This window comes from Aquarana catesbeiana, linkage group LG12, assembly GCF_042186555.1.
Source record: "Aquarana catesbeiana isolate 2022-GZ linkage group LG12, ASM4218655v1, whole genome shotgun sequence".
In the NCBI taxonomy this organism is placed as follows: domain Eukaryota; kingdom Metazoa; phylum Chordata; class Amphibia; order Anura; family Ranidae; genus Aquarana; species Aquarana catesbeiana.
Window position 1 is genome coordinate 23,249,563 of NC_133335.1, and position 21,966 is coordinate 23,271,528.

Consider the following 21,966-nt stretch of genomic DNA (forward strand, 5'->3'; position numbering starts at 1 on the left):
GCAGTCTCTGAGTGTCTCCTGCAGTATGTCCGCAGTCTCTGATTGTCTCCTGCAGTATGTCCGCAGTCTCTGATTGTCTCCTGCAGTATGTCCGCAGTCTCTGATTGTCTCCTGCAGTATGTCCGCAGTCTCTGGTAATCTCCTGCAGTATGTCCGCAGTCTCTGGTAATCTCCTGCAGTATGTCCGCAGTCTCTGGTAATCTCCTGCAGTATGTCCGCAGTCTCTGATTGTCTCCTGCAGTATGTCTGCAGTCTCTGGTAATCTCCTGCAGTATGTCCGCAGTCTCTGAGTGTCTCCTGCAGTATGTCCGCAGTCTCTGAGTGTCTCCTGCAGTATGTCCGCAGTCTCTGATTGTCTCCTGCAGTATGTCCGCAGTCTCTGAGTGTCTCCTGCAGTATGTCCGCAGTCTCTGGTAATCTCCTGTAGTATGTCCGCAGTCTCTGGTAATCTCCTGCAGTATGTCCGCAGGCTCTGGTAATCTCCTGCAGTATGTCCGCAGTCTCTGGTAATCTCCTGCAGTATGTCCGCAGTCTCTGATTGTCTCCTGCAGTATGTCCGCAGTCTCTGGTAATCTCCTGCAGTATGTCCGCAGTCTCTGATTGTCTCCTGCAGTATGTCCGCAGTCTCTGGTAATCTCCTGCAGTATGTCCGCAGTCTCTGAGTGTCTCCTGTAGTATATCCGCAGTCTCTGGTAATCTCCTGCAGTATGTCCGCAGTCTCTGGTAATCTCCTGCAGTATTTCCACAGTCTCTGATTGTCTCCTGCAGTATGTACGCAGTCTCCGGTAATCTCCTGCATTATGTCCGCAGTCTCTGAGTGTCTCTTGCAGTATTTCCGCAGTCTCTGAGTGTCTCTTGCAGTATTTCCGCAGTCTCTGATTGTCTCCTGCAGTATGTCCACAGTCTCTGGTAATCTCCTGCAGTATGTCCGCAGTCTCTGATTGTCTCCTGCAGTATGTCCGCAGTCTCTGATTGTCTCCTGCAGTATGTCCGCAGTCTCTGGTAATCTCCTGTAGTATGTCCGCAGTCTCTGGTAATCTCCTGCAGTATGTCCGCCGTCTCTGGTAATCTCCTGCAGTATTTCCGCAGTCTCTGTCTCCTGCAGTATGTCCGCAGTCTCTGGTAATCTCCTGCAGTATGTCCGCAGTCTCTGATTGTCTCCTGCAGTATGTCCGCAGTCTCTGATTGTCTCCTGTAGTATGTCCGCAGTCTCTGATTGTCTCCTGCAGTATGTCCGCAGTCTTTAATTGTCTCCTGCAGTATGTCCACAGTCTCTGGTAATCTCCTGCAGTATGTCCGCAATCTCTGATTGTCTCCTGCAGTATGTCCGCAGTCTCTGACTGTCTCCTGCAGTATGTCCGCAGTCTCTGGTAATCTCCTGCAGTATGTCCGCAGTCTCTGATTGTCTCCTGCAGTATGTCTGCAGTCTCTGGTAATCTCCTGCAGTATATCCGCAGTCTCTGATTGTCTCCTGCTGTATGTCCGCAGTCTCTGAGTGTCTCCTGCAGTATTTCCGCAGTCTCTGATTGTCTCCTGCAGTATGTCCGCAGTCTCTGATTGTCTCCTGCAGTATGTCCGCAGTCTCTGAGTGTCTCCTGCAGTATGTCCGCAGTCTCTGGTAATCTCCTGCAGTATGTCCGCAGTCTCTGGTAATCTCCTGCAGTATGTCCGCAGTCTCTGGTAATCTCCTGCAGTATTTCTGCAGTCTCTGATTGTCTCCTGCAGTATGTCCGCAGTCTCTGGTAATCTCCTGCAGTATGTCCGCAGTCTCTGAGTGTCTCCTGCAGTATTTCCGCAGTCTCTGATTGTCTCCTGCAGTATGTCCGCAGTCTCTGATTGTCTCCTGCAGTATGTCCGCAGTCTCTGATTGTCTCCTGCTGTATGTCCGCAGTCTCTGGTAATCTCCTGCAGTATGTCCGCAGTCTCTGATTGTCTCCTGCAGTATGTCCGCAGTCTCTGAGTGTCTCCTGCAGTATTTCCGCAGTCCCTGATTGTCTCCTGCAGTATGTCAGCAGTCTCTGATTGTCTCCTGCAGTATGTCCGCAGTCTCTGAGTGTCTCCTGCAGTATGTCCGCAGTCTCTGAGTGTCTCCTGCAGTATGTCCGCAGTCTCTGTTAATCTCCTGCAGTATGTCCGCAGTCTCTGGTAATCTCCTGTAGAATGTCCGCAGTCTCTGGTAATCTCCTGCAGTATGTCCGCAGTCTCTGGTAATCTCCTGCAGTATTTCCGCAGTCTCTGATTGTCTCCTGCAGTATGTCCGCAGTCACTCGTAATCTCCTGCAGTATGTCCGCAGTCTCTGAGTGTCTCCTGCAGTATTTCCGCAGTCTCTGATTGTCTCCTACAGTATGTCCGCAGTCTCTGGTAATCTCCTGCAGTATGTCCGCAGTCTCTGGTAATCTCCTGCAGTATGTCTGCAGTCTCTGATTGTCTCCTGCAGTATGTCCGCAGTCTCTGGTAATCTCCTGTAGTATGTCCACAGTCTCTGAGTGTCTCCTGCAGTATGTCCGCAGTCTCTGATTGTCTCCTGCAGTATGTCCGCAGTCTCTGATTGTCTCCTGCAGTATGTCCGCAGTCTCTGGTAATCTCCTGCAGTATGTCCGCACTCTCTGATTGTCTCCTGCAGTATGTCCGCAGTCTCTGATTGTCTCCTGCAGCATGTCAGCAGTCTTTAATTGTCTCCTGCAGTATGTCCACATTCTCTGGTAATCTCCTGCAGTATGTCCGCAGTCTCTGATTGTCTCCTGCAGTATGTCTGCAGTCTCTGGTAATCTCCTGTAGTATGTCCGCAGTCTCTGAGTGTCTCCTGGAGTATGTCCGCAGTCTCTGATTGTCTCCTGTAGCATGTCCGCAGTCTCTGGTAATCTCCTGCAGTATGTCCGCAGTCTCTGATTGTCTCCTGCAGTATGTCCGCAGTCTCTGATTGTCTCCTGCAGTATGTCCGCAGTCTCTGGTAATCTCCTGTAGTATGTCCGCAGTCTCTGGTAATCTCCTGTAGTATGTCCGCAGTCTCTGGTAATCTCCTGTAGTATGTCCGCTGTCTCTGGTAATCTCCTGCAGTATTTCCGCAGTCTCTGATTGTCTCCCGCAGTATGTCCGCAGTCTCTGGTAATCTCCTGCAGTATGTCCGCTGTCACGGAACGCCCCACACTCCGCTTGAGTGCTTCCGTCATATACCGCTTCCTAAGTTCTGGAACACGAGTCCAATGGATCTGGCTATAGGAACCCCAAGAACTAGACAACACCAGTCTTGGAGTACATCAGAACTGCCTTTTATTTTGAGATTTCACAGACCTTTATAAAGCAGGGATGACTCAAAGCTAACCTAATTAACATGAGCTAATTTACTACAAAATGTACCCAGACCAGATGACAGTCTTGTAGGCACCGAGCTTCACACATTAATATAAACACAATAGCTGGAGCTAATTACAACCAACAATACAAACAACAATCTCCCCCCTCCTCAGCCCAGACCATTCGTCTATTAGCCAGTGCTGGTGGCTAATGTGATCAGCTCTCTCAATTAACATAAACAACAATGGGTGAAAAGACTCTTAGAGCCACACTAAACACATTATAGCAGAATTGATGACATTAGCATTTAACAGTATGAGTCCCAATGGTATAAATCAGTCACCATTCTAATATGGCATATAAAGGGTTCCAGAGTCTGTGTGTTTTGGGGGGACATGGAGCTGAATCCATAGTAACATCAACCCCAGGGTCCCCAGGCATACAGCTCACAGAGAGCACCATTCCCCCAAATGCTAGGGCCCATAATCGGTGGGCAACAGGCTTGCATACAGTCCTCTCCAACAGCCTCCGCTCTGGCCATGCCCGTGACATCCGCAGTCTCTGATTGTCTCCTGCAGTATGTCTGCAGTCTCTGATTGTCTCCTGTAGTATGTCCGCAGTCTCTGATTGTCTCCTGCAGTATGTCCGCACTTTAATTGTCTCCTGCAGTATGTCCACAGTCTCTGGTAATCTCCTGCAGTATGTCCGCAGTCTCTGATTGTCTCCTGCAGTATGTCTGCAGTCTCTGGTAATCTCCTGTAGTATGTCCGCAGTCTCTGAGTGTCTCCTGCAGTATGTCCGCAGTCTCTGATTGTCTCCTGCAGTATGTCCGCAGTCTCTGGTAATCTCCTGCAGTATGTCCGCAGTCTCTGGTAATCTCCTGCAGTATGTCCGCAGTCTCTGAGTGTCTCCTGCAGTATGTCCGCAGTCTCTGATTGTCTCCTGCAGTATGTCCGCAGTCTCTGATTGTCTCCTGCAGTATGTCCGCAATCTCTGATTGTCTCCTGCAGTATGTCCGCAGTCTCTGGTAATCTCCTGCAGTATGTCCGCAGTCTCTGGTAATCTCCTGCAGTATGTCCGCAGTCTCTGGTAATCTCCTGCAGTATGTCCGCAGTCTCTGATTGTCTCCTGCAGTATGTCTGCAGTCTCTGGTAATCTCCTGCAGTATGTCCGCAGTCTCTGAGTGTCTCCTGCAGTATGTCCGCAGTCTCTGGTAATCTCCTGCAGTATGTCCGCAGTCTCTGATTGTCTCCTGCAGTATGTCCGCAGTCTCTGAGTGTCTCCTGCAGTATGTCCACAGTCTCTGATTGTCTCCTGCAGTATGTCCGCAGTCTCTGGTAATCTCCTGCAGTATGTCCGCAGTCTCTGAGTGTCTCCTGTAGTATATCCGCAGTCTCTGGTAATCTCCTGCAGTATGTCCGCAGTCTCTGGTAATCTCCTGCAGTATTTCCACAGTCTCTGATTGTCTCCTGCAGTATGTACGCAGTCTCTGGTAATCTCCTGCAGTATGTCCGCAGTCTCTGATTGTCTCCTGCAGTATGTCCGCAGTCTCTGATTGTCTCCTGCAGTATGTCCGCAGTCTCTGGTAATCTCCTGCAGTATGTCCGCAGTCTCTGATTGTCTCCTGCAGTATGTCTGCAGTCTCTGGTAATCTCCTGCAGTATGTCCGCAGTCTCTGAGTGTCTCCTGCAGTATGTCCGCAGTCTCTGGTAATCTCCTGCAGTATGTCCGCAGTCTCTGATTGTCTCCTGCAGTATGTCCGCAGTCTCTGGTAATCTCCTGCAGTATGTCCACAGTCTCTGATTGTCTCCTGCAGTATGTCCGCAGTCTCTGGTAATCTCCTGCAGTATGTCCGCAGTCTCTGAGTGTCTCCTGTAGTATATCCGCAGTCTCTGGTAATCTCCTGCAGTATGTCCGCAGTCTCTGGTAATCTCCTGCAGTATTTCCACAGTCTCTGATTGTCTCCTGCAGTATGTACGCAGTCTCTGGTAATCTCCTGCAGTATGTCCGCAGTCTCTGAGTGTCTCTTGCAGTATTTCCGCTGTCTCTGATTGTCTCCTGCAGTATGTCCGCAGTCTCTGGTAATCTCCTGCAGTATGTCTGCAGTCTCTGATTGTCTCCTGCAGTATGTCCGCAGTCTCTGATTGTCTCCTGCAGTATGTCCGCAGTCTCTGGTAATCTCCTGTAGTATGTCCGCAGTCTCTGGTAATCTCCTGTAGTATGTCCGCAGTCTCTGGTAATCTCCTGCAGTATGTCCGCAGTCTCTGGTAATCTCCTGCAGTATTTCCGCAGTCTCTGATTGTCTCCTGCAGTATGTCCGCAGTCTCTGGTAATCTCCTGCAGTATGTCCGCAGTCTCTGATTGTCTCCTGCAGTATGTCCGCAGTCTCTGATTGTCTCCTGCAGTATGTCCGCAGTCTTTAATTGTCTCCTGCAGTATGTCCACAGTCTCTGGTAATCTCCTGCAGTATGTCCGCAATCTCTGATTGTCTCCTGCAGTATGTCTGCAGTCTCTCGTAATCTCCTGCAGTATGTCCGCAGTCTCTGACTGTCTCCTGCAGTATGTCCGCAGTCTCTGGTAATCTCCTGCAGTATGTCCGCAGTCTCTGGTAATCTCCTGCGGTATATCCGCAGTCTCTGATTGTCTCCTGCTGTATGTCCGCAGTCTCTGAGTGTCTCCTGCAGTATGTCCACAGTCTCTGATTGTCTCCTGCAGTATGTCCGCAGTCTCTGATTGTCTCCTGCAGTATGTCCGCAGTCTCTGATTGTCTCCTGCAGTATGTCCGCAGTCTCTGAGTGTCTCCTGCAGTATGTCCGCAGTCTCTGGTAATCTCCTGCAGTATGTCCGCAGTCTCTGGTAATCTCCTGCAGTATGTCCGCAGTCTCTGGTAATCTCCTGCAGTATTTCCGCAGTCTCTGATTGTCTCCTGCAGTATGTCCGCAGTCACTCGTAATCTCCTGCAGTATGTCCGCAGTCTCTGAGTGTCTCCTGCAGTATTTCCGCAGTCTCTGATTGTCTCCTACAGTATGTCCGCAGTCTCTGGTAATCTCCTGCAGTATGTCCGCAGTCTCTGGTAATCTCCTGCAGTATGTCCGCAGTCTCTGATTGTCTCCTGCAGTATGTCCGCAGTCTCTGATTGTCTCCTGCAGTATGTCCGCAGTCTCTGGTAATCTCCTGCTGTATGTCCGCAGTCTCTGGTAATCTCCTGCAGTATGTCCGCAGTCTCTGATTGTCTCCTGCAGTATGTCCGCAGTCTCTGATTGTCTCCTGCAGTATGTCCGCAGTCTCTGAGTGTCTCCTGCAGTATTTCCGCAGTCTCTGATTGTCTCCTGCAGTATGTCCGCAGTCTCTGATTGTCTCCTGCAGTATGTCCGCAGTCTCTGATTGTCTCCTGCAGTATGTCCGCAGTCTCTGGTAATCTCCTGCAGTATGTCCGCAGTCTCTGATTGTCTCCTGCAGTATGTCCGCAGTCTCTGATTGTCTCCTGCAGTATGTCCGCAGTCTCTGGTAATCTCCTGTAGTATGTCCGCAGTCTCTGGTAATCTCCTGTAGTATGTCCGCAGTCTCTGGTAATCTCCTGCAGTATGTCCGCAGTCTCTGGTAATCTCCTGCAGTATTTCCGCAGTCTCTGATTGTCTCCTGCAGTATGTCCGCAGTCTCTGGTAATCTCCTGCAGTATGTCCGCAGTCTCTGATTGTCTCCTGCAGTATGTCCGCAGTCTCTGATTGTCTCCTGCAGTATGTCCGCAGTCTTTAATTGTCTTCTGCAGTATGTCCACAGTCTCTGGTAATCTCCTGCAGTATGTCCGCAATCTCTGATTGTCTCCTGCAGTATGTCTGCAGTCTCTCGTAATCTCCTGTAGTATGTCCGCAGTCTCTGAGTGTCTCCTGCAGTATGTCCGCAGTCTCTGACTGTCTCCTGCAGTATGTCCGCAGTCTCTGGTAATCTCCTGCAGTATGTCCGCAGTCTCTGGTAATCTCCTGCAGTATGTCCGCAGTCTCTGATTGTCTCCTGCAGTATGTCTGCAGTCTCTGGTAATCTCCTGCAGTATATCCGCAGTCTCTGATTGTCTCCTGCAGTATGTCCACAGTCTCTGATTGTCTCCTGCAGTATGTCCGCAGTCTCTGATTGTCTCCTGCAGTATGTCCGCAGTCTCTGAGTGTCTCCTGCAGTATGTCCGCAGTCTCTGGTAATCTCCTGCAGTATGTCCGCAGTCTCTGGTAATCTCCTGCAGTATGTCCGCAGTCTCTGGTAATCTCCTGCAGTATTTCCGCAGTCTCTGATTGTCTCCTGCAGTATGTCCGCAGTCACTCGTAATCTCCTGCAGTATGTCCGCAGTCTCTGAGTGTCTCCTGCAGTATTTCCGCAGTCTCTGATTGTCTCCTACAGTATGTCCGCAGTCTCTGGTAATCTCCTGCAGTATGTCCGCAGTCTCTGGTAATCTCCTGCAGTATGTCCGCAGTCTCTGATTGTCTCCTGCAGTATGTCCGCAGTCTCTGGTAATCTCCTGTAGTATGTCCGCAGTCTCTGAGTGTCTCCTGCAGTATGTCCGCAGTCTCTGATTGTCTCCTGCTGTATGTCCGCAGTCTCTGGTAATCTCCTGCAGTATGTCCGCAGTCTCTGATTGTCTCCTGCAGTATGTCCGCAGTCTCTGAGTGTCTCCTGCAGTATTTCCGCAGTCTCTGATTGTCTCCTGCAGTATGTCCGCAGTCTCTGATTGTCTCCTGCAGTATGTCCGCAGTCTCTGATTGTCTCCTGCAGTATGTCCGCAGTCTCTGGTAATCTCCTGCAGTATGTCCGCAGTCTCTGATTGTCTCCTGCAGTATGTCCGCAGTCTCTGAACCTCTCCTGTAGTATGTGTATTAATGTGCCCCTTTACTTGCTCAATTATTTGGGATTGCTCCACTGCTCAGTGAGAGGTAATGATGTGCATGAACCTCTAGCAACCAATCAGCAAACAGTAGTGATCTGCTTTAATCTCTAGCAACCAATCAGTAAGTGCTAATGATGTGCTGTAACCCCTAGCAACCAATTAGTGAGCGCTAATAATGTACATTAACCTCTAGCAACCAATCGGCAAGCAGAAATTATGTGTTGTAACCTCTAGAAACCAGCCATTGAGAAGTAATGATAGGCTGTAACCTCTGGCAAACAATTGCAATCGCTGCGTGATCTGCTGCAGTAAACTGATTTTGAGTCTACCTGCTATTTTTTTGTATATCTCAGAATGGAGGGGGGGCCCCAAGAAAATGTTTGCCCAGGGCCCAATCAAAATTAAAGACGGCCATGGACGTATGAGTGCTGCCAGCATTGCTGCAGAGGTTGAAGAGGTGGCGTGTGTGGCGGCAACCAAGTGAGGAGTACAAAGACAAGTGTGTCTTTCCTGCAGTCAAGCATGGTGGTGGGTGTGTCATGGTCTGGGGCTACATGAGTGCTGCTGGCACTGGGGAGCTACAGTTCATTGAGGGAACCATGAATGCCAACATGTGCTGTGACATACTGAAGCAGAGCATGATCCCCTCCCTTCGGAGACTGGGCCGCAGGGCAGTATTCCAACATGATAACGACCCCAAACACACCTCCAAGATGACCACTGCCTTGCTAAAGAAGCTGAGGGTAAAGGTGATGGACTGGCCAAGCATGTCTCCAGACCTAAACCCTATTGAGCATCTGTGGGGCATCCTCAAATGGAAGGTGGAGCACAAGGAACCCCTTTTTGTATGTATCTTGATTACTGGATGTGGCACTGTTTTAATAACCTAGGTCTGCCTCTCGCCTTCTCTTTATCTCTGGAGGAGTGGAAGAGGACTCCAGTAGCAACTTGTGAAGCTCTGGTGAACTCCTTGCCCAGAAGGGTTAAGGCAGTGCTGGAAAATAATGGTGGCCACACAAAATACTGACACTTTGGACATTTTTCACTTAGGGGTGTACTCACTTTTGTTGCCAGTGGTTTAGACATTAATGGCTGTGTGTTGAGTTATTTTGAGGGGACAGCAAATTTACACCGTTATGCAAGCTGTACACTCACTACTTTACATTGTAGCAAAGTGTCATTTCTTCAGTGTTGTCACATGAAAAGATAGAATAAAATATTTAGAAAAATGTGAGGGGTGTACTCAGTTTTGTGAGATACTGTATATAGAATTAATTTTTATAAATGACTTTATTGTATTTCTATTAAATATATCTTTTTTTAAATTGATATTTTATTAAATTTATAGTTTTTTTATTTATTTATTTATACCATCCTTCCCTGTCTGGGTGGGTTCAGTCCAGTTGTCCTTTAATATCATCAATGACATAATTGCCAGCAACACCATTCATCTGGCATCATCCTGGTGCCTCCATGGCAGCATACATGTGATAGTAAACTGCCATGGATAGGCACCAGAAAAGGAAAATTATGGTGAGTCTGATACAACTTTCTGTTTAATTGCCCAAAATTGAGCAACTTCCTCTAGAGATAATGAACCGATTTAAAGTGTATCGAATGCCAACCGTGGTAGTAAGGCCCCTTTCACACTGGGGCGGTGGGGGCGTCGGCGGTACAACAGCGCTGCTGTACCGTCGTTCTTGCTGTGGTATTCGGCCGCTAGCGGTGCGGTTTTAACCCCCGCTGGCGGCCGAAAAAGGGTTAAAATCCCTCGTACAGCGCGGCTATAGCCGCGGTATTGCCGCGGTATAGCCGCGCTGTCCCATTGATTTCAATGGGCAGGAGCGGGGAAGGAGCGGTGAATACACCGCTCCTTCCCCGCTCCAAAAAAGCGGTTTGCAGGACTTTTTTCACCGCCCTGCCTGCGCACCGCTTCAGTGTGAAAGCCCTCGGGCTTTCACACTGAACAAACAGCGGAGGCTGTTTAGGAGCGGTTTTCAGGCGGTATTTTTAGCGCAATACCGCCTGAAAACCGCTCCAGTGTGAAAGGGGCCTTAGAGTAGTGAAAGAGATGCAAAAAGTATGAAGAAAGATGCCCATTGTCACCGAGATTCTGCCTAAGCTTCGGGCTCTTATAATTAAAGCCCCACTCCAGGCACGAAAAAAAAAAAAAAACACCCTGGCAGAGGGGCCCACTGCATTGCAAAGGTTAAACACTCATTAAAGCGGTATTAAACCTAAAAGCAAACATTTATTAGATCACAGCTTACCAATTCTTAGATGTGATGCATTGGTTTTCTAGTTTAGACTTTCTTTCTTTTATTTGCACCTGGTGATCCAGCCAGTAAGTCTGTTGTTTTTCAACAGAACAAGCTGTCCTGCAGATGTAGCAGGGTGTTGAGACAAACCATTTACCACTGACTTACGATGGTCAGCTTTTATTTATTTATGTAAAACCTTTATCTCAAAAAGAACAAAACTGTTTGCTGTAACTGCAGCGTGAGCAGGAGTTTGGCTTCAATTTGTTAGTGGAACTAAATCTGCCAGTACATCTAACACAGCTCAATACTTTGTTGAAGCACTTTTGGCACCAATTACAGCCTCAAGTATTTTTGAGTATGATGCTACAAGCTTGGCACATCTATTTTTGGGCAGTTTCTCTCATTCTTCTTTGTAGGACCTCCCAAGCTCCATCAGGTTGGATGGGGAGGGTCGGTGCACAGCCATTTTCAGATCTCTTCAGAGATGTTCACTCGAGTTCAAGTCTGGGCTCTGGCTGGGCCACTCAAGGACATACGCAGAGTTGGCCCATAGCCACTCCTTTGTTATCTTGGCTGTGTGCTTAGGGTGGTTGTCCTGTTGGAAAATGAACCTTCATCCCAGTCTGCCATTCAGGCCAAAGAGTTCAATCTTTGTTTCATCGGACCAGAGAATTTTGTGTATCGTGGTCTAAGAGTCCTTCAGGTGCCTTTTGGCAAACTCCAGACGGGCTGTCTGGCCACTCTACCATACAGGCCTGATTGGTGGAGTGCTGCAGAAATGGTTGTTCTTCTGGAAGGTTCTCCTCTCACCACAGAGAAATGCTGGAGCTCTGTCAGAGTGATCACAGATTTCTTGGTCACCTCCCTGACTAAGGCCCTTCTCCCCCGATCGTTCAGCTTAGCCGGGCGGCCCACCCTAGGAAGAGTCCTGTCGGTTCTAAACTTCTTCCATTTCCAGATGATGGAGGCCACTGTGCTCATTTGGGACCTTCAATGCTGCAGAAATGTTTCTGTACCCTTCCCCAGATCTGGGCTTCCATACAATCCTGTCTCGGAGGTCTACAGACAATTCCTTGGACTTCATGGCTTGGTTGGTGCTCTGACATGCACTAACTGTGGGACCTCATATAGACGGGTGTGTGCCTTTTCCAACTCATGCCCAATCAACTGAATTTACCACAGGTGGTCTCCACTCAAGCTGTAGAAACATCTCAGGGATGATCAGTAGAAACAGGATATACCTAAGCTCAATTTTGAATGTCATGGCAAAGGCTGTGAATACTTATGTACATGGGATTTTTTTTAGTTTTTATTATTAATAAATTTGCAAATATTTCAAACAAACTTCTTTCACGTTGTCATTATGGGGTAGAATTTTATGGAAAATAATGGATTTAATGCATTTTCTGGAAAAAGTGAAGCGCTGTGAATACTTTCCGGATGCACTGTAAGCTGTAATACTTACCTTACCCCCAGCTCTGTCAGGCTCCCGCCATCTGTATGACAGGTCGCCCCCCCAAGTCTTTTGTTTATGGTGCTCTGGATGGCGGTCGCAGCCCAACGTAACCAAGTAGAATGCAGGACCATCATCTCTGCATTGTACAGAAGGTCAGCCAAGGCCTGCCAACAACTCGGAGCATGAGAGAGAAGTGGGGAGTGCTGCAGCAAGGAATAGGATTAGTTATTCTTCTTCCCTTGAGGCCTAATCAAATGAAACTTGGTTTGTCAAACCACTCTGTATCATTCACAACTGACATTTTTACATTAAATACTTATTTTCAACCAATCCCAAAACCACAGTCCTGCTGCGCTCCTGCAACTACTTCTGGACTACATTATTATTATTCACGATTTATATAGCGCCAACAGTTTATGCAGCGCTTTACAATGTAGAGGGGGGACAGCATTACATGGACTCTAGTGATGGCTGCATGGCATTTCTCAGGACGGGTTTCCTGATGGTGAGAACGGTGGACCATGCCTGTGCCGTTTGTGTTGAAACAACCACTTGTAGTCTCCATCAGAAGCCCAGCAAGCACAACTAGGAGGCAGGGACGGAGTGTTGTCACCCTAATAACAGGAAGTGCCTGGAGAAGGCCGGATCAAAAGCTGCAGCTATAAAAACATTAAAAAGATATAAAAACACTCGAGGCTGGAGCCCCGAGTGGGTCCCCAAAAAGCCCTGGGTCTCGGGCATTCACATAACTATTATAAGCCCCAAGCGGGGATCGATCTGATTCGGAGCGTGGCCGAGTGACATAGCAGGTCCCACCTTCTGGAGCCTGCAAGCACCTACGATGGACGTCCCACTGGTCCAATGCCGGGCGCGCGGGACGATTGATGTCCATCATAGGCGCTGCAGGCTCCAGAAGGCGGGAATTACAATGCGGCTGCGTCACTATGAGATCCCCGCTCGGCTCTCTTCTCCTGTCCACGGCTGCCTACTGTCTACTGGGAGGGGCACACCGGCGCTGCACACTACGGCTGAGCTGCAGGACGAGCCAGAGGTCACGGTCACCTGAAGTCTGACGTCACATGTAATGGTCAGGTAGGTCAGTGTGGATCAGCTAGGTCAGTGTGGGTCAGTGTAATGGTCAGGAAGGTCAGTGTAATGGTCAGGAAGGTCAGTGTAATGGTTGGGTAGGTCAGTGTAATGGTCGGGTAGGTCAGTTTTTAGCGGTCAGCATTGATGGGCACTGGTAAGCCAGGCAGCAACCAGCAGGTGAGCCTCATGCACTGGCGCTAAACATTCAGTGTGCAGGGGGCCTTTAAAATGAACTTTACGTCTTTTATTTAAACTCTGATCATGTGCAACAGTCATCTGTCCCATTCATACAATCACTTGCTGCAAATTAGCATGTCCGCCTCGCAGCACTGGGGTTCCTGGTTCAACTTCCAGTCAGGACACTATCTGCTCTGAGTTTGCTGTTTTTCCCCTTTACGTGTATGGATTTCCTCTGGGTACTCTGGTTTCCTCCCAAGCTCCAAACATGCTGGTAGGTTAATCGGCCCCTGTCTAAGTCAGCTGTAGTAGGCGTATGTATACATGCAGGGACTTTAGATTGTAAGCTCCTTAAAGCGAAGCTCCACCCAAAAGCGGAAGCTCCGCTTGTTTGCTCCCCCCCCCCTCCTCCACTGCCACATTTTCCACCTTTCGGGGGGAAGGGGGGCGACAGCGTGGGATCCCTGAGACAGATAATTGTCCTTTTATTAAAAGTCAGCAGCTACAGTATTTATTCCCATTTCCAAGGACATGGATGAGCAAGTTTGGGGTGGAGGAACTAGAGGCCTGCACAGAGTCCTGACCTCAACCCCATAGAACACCTTTGGGATGAATTAGAGTGGAGACTGCGAGCTAGGCCTGCTTGTCCAACATCAGTGCCTGACCTCACAAATGCACTTCTGGAAGAATGGTCAAACATTCCCATAGACACACTCCTAAACCTTGTGGACAGCCTTCCCAGAAGAGTTGAAGCTGTAATAGCTGCAAAGGGTGGGCCAACTCATTATTGAACCCTACAGACTAAGACTGGGAGACCATTAAAGTTCATGTGCGTGTAAAGGCAGGCGTCCCAATACTTTTGACAATATTCATGTATAACTGGTGTAATAACAATAAGCGCGACTCATATTGTGCCATAAAAGACGTTTATCTCCATAACATACAACCAGTCTATATACAGAGTCACAGCCAGTGTAAATTAACAATTTATTTATATCTCAGATAATCGTTTCCCATTCCCAAGTCTCGAGTCAGTGTAAGGGTCACCATACAATCTCACAGTACAATCAATTTAAAGTCATTCTAAATGAATTTATTTTTTATTTTTAAATAACAAACATGTCATCCTTACCTCCTGTGTAATGGTTTTGCACAGAGCAACCCCGTTCCTCCTCTTCTGGGCCCCCCCCCCCCCGACCGCAAGTGCTATGGGCCCCCCCCCCTGCCAAATGCCCCCATAACAAGCCGCGTGCTCAATCCCAAGCTGGCTGTGTGTCCATTGACCCACAGAGCATGGCTCGACCCCACCGCCCCTGCTCTCTCTCCTCAATGGCTGTGATTCACAGCAAGAGGAGCCAATGGCTCCCGCTGCTGCCCCTCTATCCAATGAGGAAAGAGAGCCAAGAGCTGCTGCTCTCCTGCACATCGTTGGATTGAGATCAGGTAAGTATAAAGGTGTGGGGGGGGGGAAGCTGCATTTAATACATAAAATGCATTATGGTAAACGAAAACCTCGTACCTTCAGAATTAGAGATGCACTGAAATTTTGTACGCCAAAAATAAGGCTTTCAGCGTCGTACTGAAAGAAAAAAAAGGTGACGATATTGGCTTTCGAAAATGGCCCAGATTCTGCACCAGAATTCTCATTTCGGCGCCCCACTATTCAGAACCACTTTAAGATTTACTAAAACTATGTAATATGAGGACTAACCAATCAGGCAGGCCCTTGTACTACATATCTCTTGGCATATCCAATGGAGATTGTATAGATTGCAATGTGTATGATGAGCTTAGTCTATGTTCTCAGGCATGGCAGGCTTAGGTAAAGTGCAAGGTGCCATAATCTGCCCTAGCAGCCAATCAAAAGTGATTTTTTATTATGAACTGCTGAATAAAAATCTGATTGGCTACTATGAGTTGCCGCGTGTTTAAAATGAAAGCATATCTTGATACAAGAACCAATCTGTAACATATTGGAGTTTACTAGTCCTAAAATGTAGCGGCTGCATTGTTTTTCAGGCTGTATTTCTTTTCATTTCCTAAGCCGGTGTCTTGCCGAGAAAGTTCCCCCCCGGCGGATAAGGACCCCCCACCTGTGCTGCGCTTGCGCAGTAAGAACGACTACGGAGCCGCTGAAAGTCTCCGAAGTTGAACAGCTGATCGTCAGCGCTACACGGCGCCTGCGCACTACATACTGACCTGAGTCCAGGTTCAAGCCCCACCAACCAAGTGGACATAGAGTTAGAATAATAATATGGTGAGTGAAGCGAGGCCGTGCCCGAAGCGTGGTGAGCGAAGCGAGGGGCCCTGTTACAGGCGCCGTGTACAGCTGACTCACAGGTGTTCAGCTTTGGCTATTTTCAGCGGCTCGTACTGCGCAAGCGCTGAGCCTGCGCAATACTGGGGAGTCCTTATCAGCCGGGGGGGGGACTTTCTCGGCAGAACACCGGTATCATATTTCCAGTTCTAGGGTGACAACATTGTATATATGGGAGGAGTAAGGTTGTCACCAGGGCTGGGACAGGGGTATCATGTGACATGCGGAGGGGGCCAACGCAAGGAGATTGGGGGGGGGGGCGACACAAGGAGATTGGGGTGGGGGGTACAAATTGTTCTAGGAGGGGAAATTTAGAGGGGGGGGTGCTAGATTTGGGGGGCTTTATGTTGGGAGGGGGATAGGATTTGTGCTAGAAGAGGCAATATGGTAGAGGGAAAGGAGGATTTGTGCTAGCAGGGGAATTTTTTGGGAGGGGGGGGTTGTGCTAGTAGGCATGATTGGAGGGTATTTGTGCTAGGAGGGGAGATTTGAGAGGGGGTTTTTGCTGGGAGGAGCGATGTGCTGGGGGGGATTTGGGGAAACGGGATTTGAGCTAGGGGGGCAAACATTTGTGCTGGGGGGGGTGTAGCAGGGGGCAGATATGACCTGGCTAGAGGGGGAATTTATGCTTAGCATGCAGACTGCTGCTCCTTTTTTTTGGGGGGGGGGTTTAACACACAATACTCATACATTATTGGGGGGGGGGGCATAGTTTGGCATGTTCCCCCTGGGCTCTAGATGACCTTGTCCAGGCACTGGTTGTCACGCTGCTTGCTCCTGATTTGGACCTTCCTCCCTCTCTCATCTGCATTACTAAGGAGACAACCAAAGCCACAGAAAATAGCTAGGAAGTGAATAACATTACTTTAGATATCATTTCAGTGCAGATGAAGTCACAAGGACACTGGATTTCTATCAGGATCAATGGGCATTTTTCTGTACTTGCAGAAAATATTCCTAAATCTGAAGAAAACAAATGCAGCCACCACATCGAAGGATTGCACTGGATCACTGCAGTGTCATTGCTGACCTCCTTCTAGAAATAACAGTGGCCTGGTGATATCGGCATTGCCAAACCTGGAACAAAGCATGCAGCCAGTGAAGGTAGAAATCCTAATTCTGCACATTTACTGCAGGTCAGTGACTCACAATGCACTGAAGCCAATGGATTGCCAAAGTGGCAAGAGGACGAGCAGAGGGAGAGCCCAGCATTCCTGGGAAAAAAAAAAAAAAAAAAAAAAAATCACATTCATTCCGGCTGAGTGGTTGTCTATCAAAATATAACAGCCCTTCCATAGGAGTGAATGCAATGGTCTCTGGCCATGCAAAGAACCCAAAGACCAGCCAATAGAGTAGCGGCTCCATGTGGTTCCACATACGCCGCATAGCGTGGAACTACTAGGAGCGTGGACAGACGAACGTAAAACTGGGGCGTGACCGGTGCAATAACTATATGAAAGCCGTGTATATTACATTCTATATATAAGACATGTATACAAATGATGCATTTTGCAGTAAAGTGCATGCAGATTGCAGCATCTGTCTGGCTAAAAGCTGGCGGGAGATTTCTATGTATTACAGTCCAGCCCACATCTCTCTACTCAGCGGAGCTCAACACAGGCTACCTACTGAGTGATTATTAGAGGGAAGTCGGCTGTTCGTTGGAAACATTTTTCCCCAGAGACCAGAACTTTATCTCAGAAATGTTCAGTGTCGACAATATCCTAAAACATTTACACATGTATCTATAAAAATAATCGCCCCCCTGTATATAAAGCTATTTGTAATGTACATTATATAATCAAACCCTCCGAACTGTCACCAATAACAGAGCCTTAAGGGCTTGTTCACAATAGCAATTGAGAGTCGGTGAAAACCCCCACGGTTGAGCCGTGTTTTTACAGCCAACCGCTCCCCATTTAGCTGCAGAGGCAGTGGGCACATGGTGTAGCCGCGGCAGGAATTATACCCCCCTGAAACTTTTGGCAGGCACAGCGGCAGCCGAGCGTGACCCATCAAAGTGAAATAGGCTGTTCTGCAAACACACCGGAAACTGCGCGCAATGCATGCGGTTGTGGTGCGCTACTGCGGTGTTCAAGGGGGTTTAAAGCAGTCGGCGGGGAGGCTTTCTCACCACCTGTCAAATGCTCTTTAAAAAGCGATCCGAACGCAGACCGCTCTTCAGAGTGTGAAGGTGCCCCTAAGACGTGCCACAGTTTAAAGCTGAATTCCAGGCATGCAGCTAAATAAACAGTCTAAATATTATATAATTAATATATATATATATATGCTGTATTACCTGCCAAAGAGTTTGTGATTCTCTCCAGCCAGCTCTGAGATTTAAACAGTTAACCCTTTTTACGAGTTCATTACATGGGATCTCTGTGATTGGCTGTCACAGCAATCACATGATCAGGAGTCTGTCCCACAGGCTCCCAATCGTACACAGTGACCCGGGAGCTATTGGCGACAGCGCAGTCATAATGCTGGGGGCACCAATTAAGCGCACTCCCAGCAAAGCCAGTTACACACACACACTCTATAATATATATATATCTATATCTAGATAGAGAGAGAGATCTCTCATAATATATATAACTCTATCTATAGATATATATCTATCTCTCTCTCTATATCTCTATAGTGCCATAAAGCACACTGCCACATATATACGTGGGAAGGGGTTAAACAATACAGGCAGGTTATCTCCTTTCTCCACAGTCTATGATTGGACAGTGAAGGAGCAGGGCTATACCGCTATATCATCCTTCTGCTCTCCCTTTGTCAGCACTCGTGATGCACCAAAAATTCTTGGCCAAAAATAGGGTTTTTAGCGTTCTGCTGAAAGCAAAAAAAAAAAAAAAAAAAAAGATACCGATAATGGCTGCTGAAAATGCCCGCAATTTTACCGTGCTTATGGTGTAATTTTTCATAGGTCACGTAACTCAAAAATATGCATCAAAAACACAACATGGGTGCATTTATGATGCATTCTTCCCAAGTTTTCAGTGCATTTCAAATGGGGAGGTGCTGACCAAAAATGCAGCAAGCAGGATTTTTAACACCGCTTCAAAAAGGTGCCGATAATGGGCGACAATAAATTCATATTCATTTAAATTCATGATATTAATTAAAAAGTTAAATATAATAAAATTATTTTATATATATATATATATATATATATATATTTTTTTTTTTTTTAAACTTTTTGGTTTCAGCCAAGTGCCTCCTGAATTTTTGATTTCGGCATCGGGAATTTTCATTTCAGTGCACCACTAGTCAGCACATGTATGCTCCACCACACTTGATTGGCTCCTAGTCCTGCCCTTCCCTCTCCCGTTCAGTTTTGCTTAACATGAGTCTGGATGAGGCGGATGTCAAGTACTTACAGTTGCTGCATTTAAAAATAAATTTCTTCATTTTTAATGAATAATCAGCACTTATTGGTGTATTTTTACATCAACCTGGAATTCAGCTTTAACCACTTGCCAACCGGCTCTAATGCCGATATACGTCGGCAAAATGGCACGACTGCGCAAAACAACGTATAGGTACCTTGTTCCCTTTAAGAGCCGCCGGAGGCATGCCCCGCGGCACGGCAGGGGGACCCCATGCGCGTGGTCGGCGGGCCTGATCGCCGCCGGTCACCCGTGATCGCATGCACGAGAGCCAGCACGGGGATTTGCGTGTGTAAACACACAGATCCCTGTTCTGTCAGGGGAGAGGAGACATATCGTTTGTTCCTACTAAGTAGGAACAACAATATGTCTCCTTCCCCAGTCAGTCCTATCCCCATACAGTTAAAAAAACTAACGAGGGAACACATTTAACCCCTTGATCGCCCCCTAGTGTAAACCCCTTCCCTACCAGAGACATTTACACAGTAATCAGTGCATTTTTATAGCTCTGATCGCTGTATAAATGTCAAAAGTGTCCGATCTGTCCGCCGCAATGTTGCAGTACCACTAAAAATCACAGGTCACTGCCATTACTAGTATAAAAAAAATTAAAAATGCTATAAAAATGCCATACATCTTTCCCATAGTTTGTAGAAGCTATAACTTTTGCGCAAAACAATCAATATACGCTTATTGGTATTTTTTTTTACCAAAAATATGTAGAAGAATACATATTGGCCTAAACTGAAAATTTGTTTTTTAAAAACATTTTTGGGGATATTTATTATAGCAAAAAAAAAAAAAAAATTATATATATATATATTTTTGTTTTTTTTTGTTTATAGCGAAAAAAAAAAAAAAAAATACCACCAAAAGAAAGCTCTATTTGTGGTAAAAAAAAAGGGACGCAAATTTCCTTTGGGTTCAGCGTTGCATGACCGCGCAATTGTCAGTTAAAGCAACGCAGTGCCAAATTAAATGTAAAAGGTGCTCTGGTCAGGAAGGGGGTAAAATCTTCCGGGGCTGCAGCAGTTAATGTACCTTGTCCACACTGATTCTGCATCCACCTAAGCAGGGCCGAAACTGGGGGGGGGGCATGTGCCCCGGAGTGTTGCCATGGATTGCTAAATTCATATTATGCCTGTTACAGAGTCAGCAATTTCAATAAAATGCCCGCTGGCAGGAATTTAGAAAGTAAAAGCAATATCTGCATTGTTTCATTCTGCCCCACAACACTGTGATCTTGCTTCACTTGCTCCAGACTTTTCAACAGATTTACCAAACTGGAATCAGTGCAAGTATTAGTGTCAGTGCTGAAAACTCTCAGTGGTAGCTACAAAGCATGGCTGCTCATCTCACATATACTCTCGTATAAATTCTCTTCGGGGTGCGCGGGTGGGTTCGCCGGCAGTGGGGGGCTTTCGAAAACTGCGTTTAGAGAGCCCTGGGCGGTTTCATTTACCGCGGCCATCTTCATTGGCGGAAGCTGTTGAAAAGCCGGGTTTGGAGAGACTCGGGGGTCATCTCTAATCGTCTTCTTCTTGTTCACTTTGGAGTACATCGCTTCAATCTGCAGGACGAAGAAAATTAGTTTAATCACCGTGTACCAAACTAGGGGGATAAACCGACATAATCATGTACCAGGCCAGGTCTAGTTGTACTAAACTCCAGAAAAAGGTAGAATACTGGTATAAGGCTGGAACTACTAAATCGACTTAATCGATTAGAATCAATTATGAAAATAGTTGTCAACTATTTTTGTAATCGATTAGTTGGTCAGCCGATTAGCTGGCCTGCATACAGAATGCATTATTTGTTTACATATTAGAAAATACAGCTCAGCACACCGTCCATACACCGTGCCTGAGAACTTGTGAATGTGTGAGGAGCAATGCCTCATGGGACATGTAGTCCTAAGCAGGAGAAGAAAATTATTTAAATAGGGTTCTAAAAAGGCAGAAGAAGGTTTTTTTTTTTTTTTGCCCATTCATACTTACCTAGGTGGATGATGCATCTGTCCCCCGGCGTCTCTGCACTGAGAACCGAGCGACTTAACATCGCCAATGGTTCGGTTCTCACAGCTCCTGGAACAGAGAGCTGCTGACTGTCGATCAGCAGCTTTCCGCTCTGCCCCCCCCCCCCCCACTCTCATTGGAGCGCTGAGCTTTGGAGGGGCGGGGAGTGGTCACCTCAGACATTTTTGCAGGGCTTCAGGCGCTTTTTGCTACTGGGACGGTTTTTTAAGGTCCCGTGATGACAGGACTTTAAAAGAAGAAAAAGAAAAAAAAATACCTGTTTTGCGGCGCTTTTAAAGGAGCTTTGGAAGTCATTTCAATGGGTGGGGCGTTTTGGGAGATCTATTAATAGCGCTTCCAACCCGCCCCAAAGATGCTGCTTGCAGGACTTTTTCTGACGTCCCGCAAGCAAAACCGCCCGGGTGTGAAAGCACACACTGCAGTGAATGGGAGGCGGTTTTCAGGCGCTATTTCTAGCGCTAAAACGCCTGAAAACTGCCTCAGTGTGAAAGGGGTCTAAATCATAAATATCCACATTTGTGAAAGACATATGAGGATAAAACATGCGATTCAACACCATGCATTAAATCATGAAATCAATATACAGATTTGTGAAAAACATATGAAACAAAACCAAGAAAAAAAAAAAAAAAACAAAAAACAAAAAAAAGTCCTTGAAAATGTTCATCCACAAAATTCCGTATTATTGTATTTATCAAACTTCATCCCATCCCCCGCTTTTATATAATTGATCCTTAAAATTCAATACAAAAAGTGCTCCACCTGCTGCGAATGCCCCCCAGAACCCCGAGGACCTCTGGGCCAATCACGCGTTATTCTATAACCAAAAACCACCAAATCAGCGTTTCTTCATCCAATAGATATATTCTCCCGTCAATGGATTTCCACCAATCACCCAAAAAGGAAATGACGAGGTCATCGTACATCGCGCTTTTATTAATAAATCCCCTTTAAAAGCTCCTCCCACGATCTATATTCTTCCACATTCCGTGGCCCAGACCGGCACCAGCTCCATCAGCAGATTTATATCCATTAAAACCCTCCAAATCCTCCAAGTAGTGTAC

At 47.2% G+C, this 21,966-nt stretch overlaps 1 long non-coding RNA gene across 4 annotated transcripts in view; it reads right to left on the reverse strand.

The window, feature by feature from the left end:
- Positions 1-14,060: 14,060 nt before the first annotated feature.
- The window catches only part of LOC141114000 (uncharacterized), a 66,873-nt gene continuing 58,967 nt past the window's right edge, over positions 14,061-21,966 (reverse strand). For all 4 annotated transcript variants that reach the window (XR_012236847.1, XR_012236845.1, XR_012236846.1 and 1 more), the window contains one exon: positions 14,061-20,436. This is a non-coding gene — a long non-coding RNA (uncharacterized lncRNA). The remainder of the gene's footprint in view (positions 20,437-21,966) is intronic.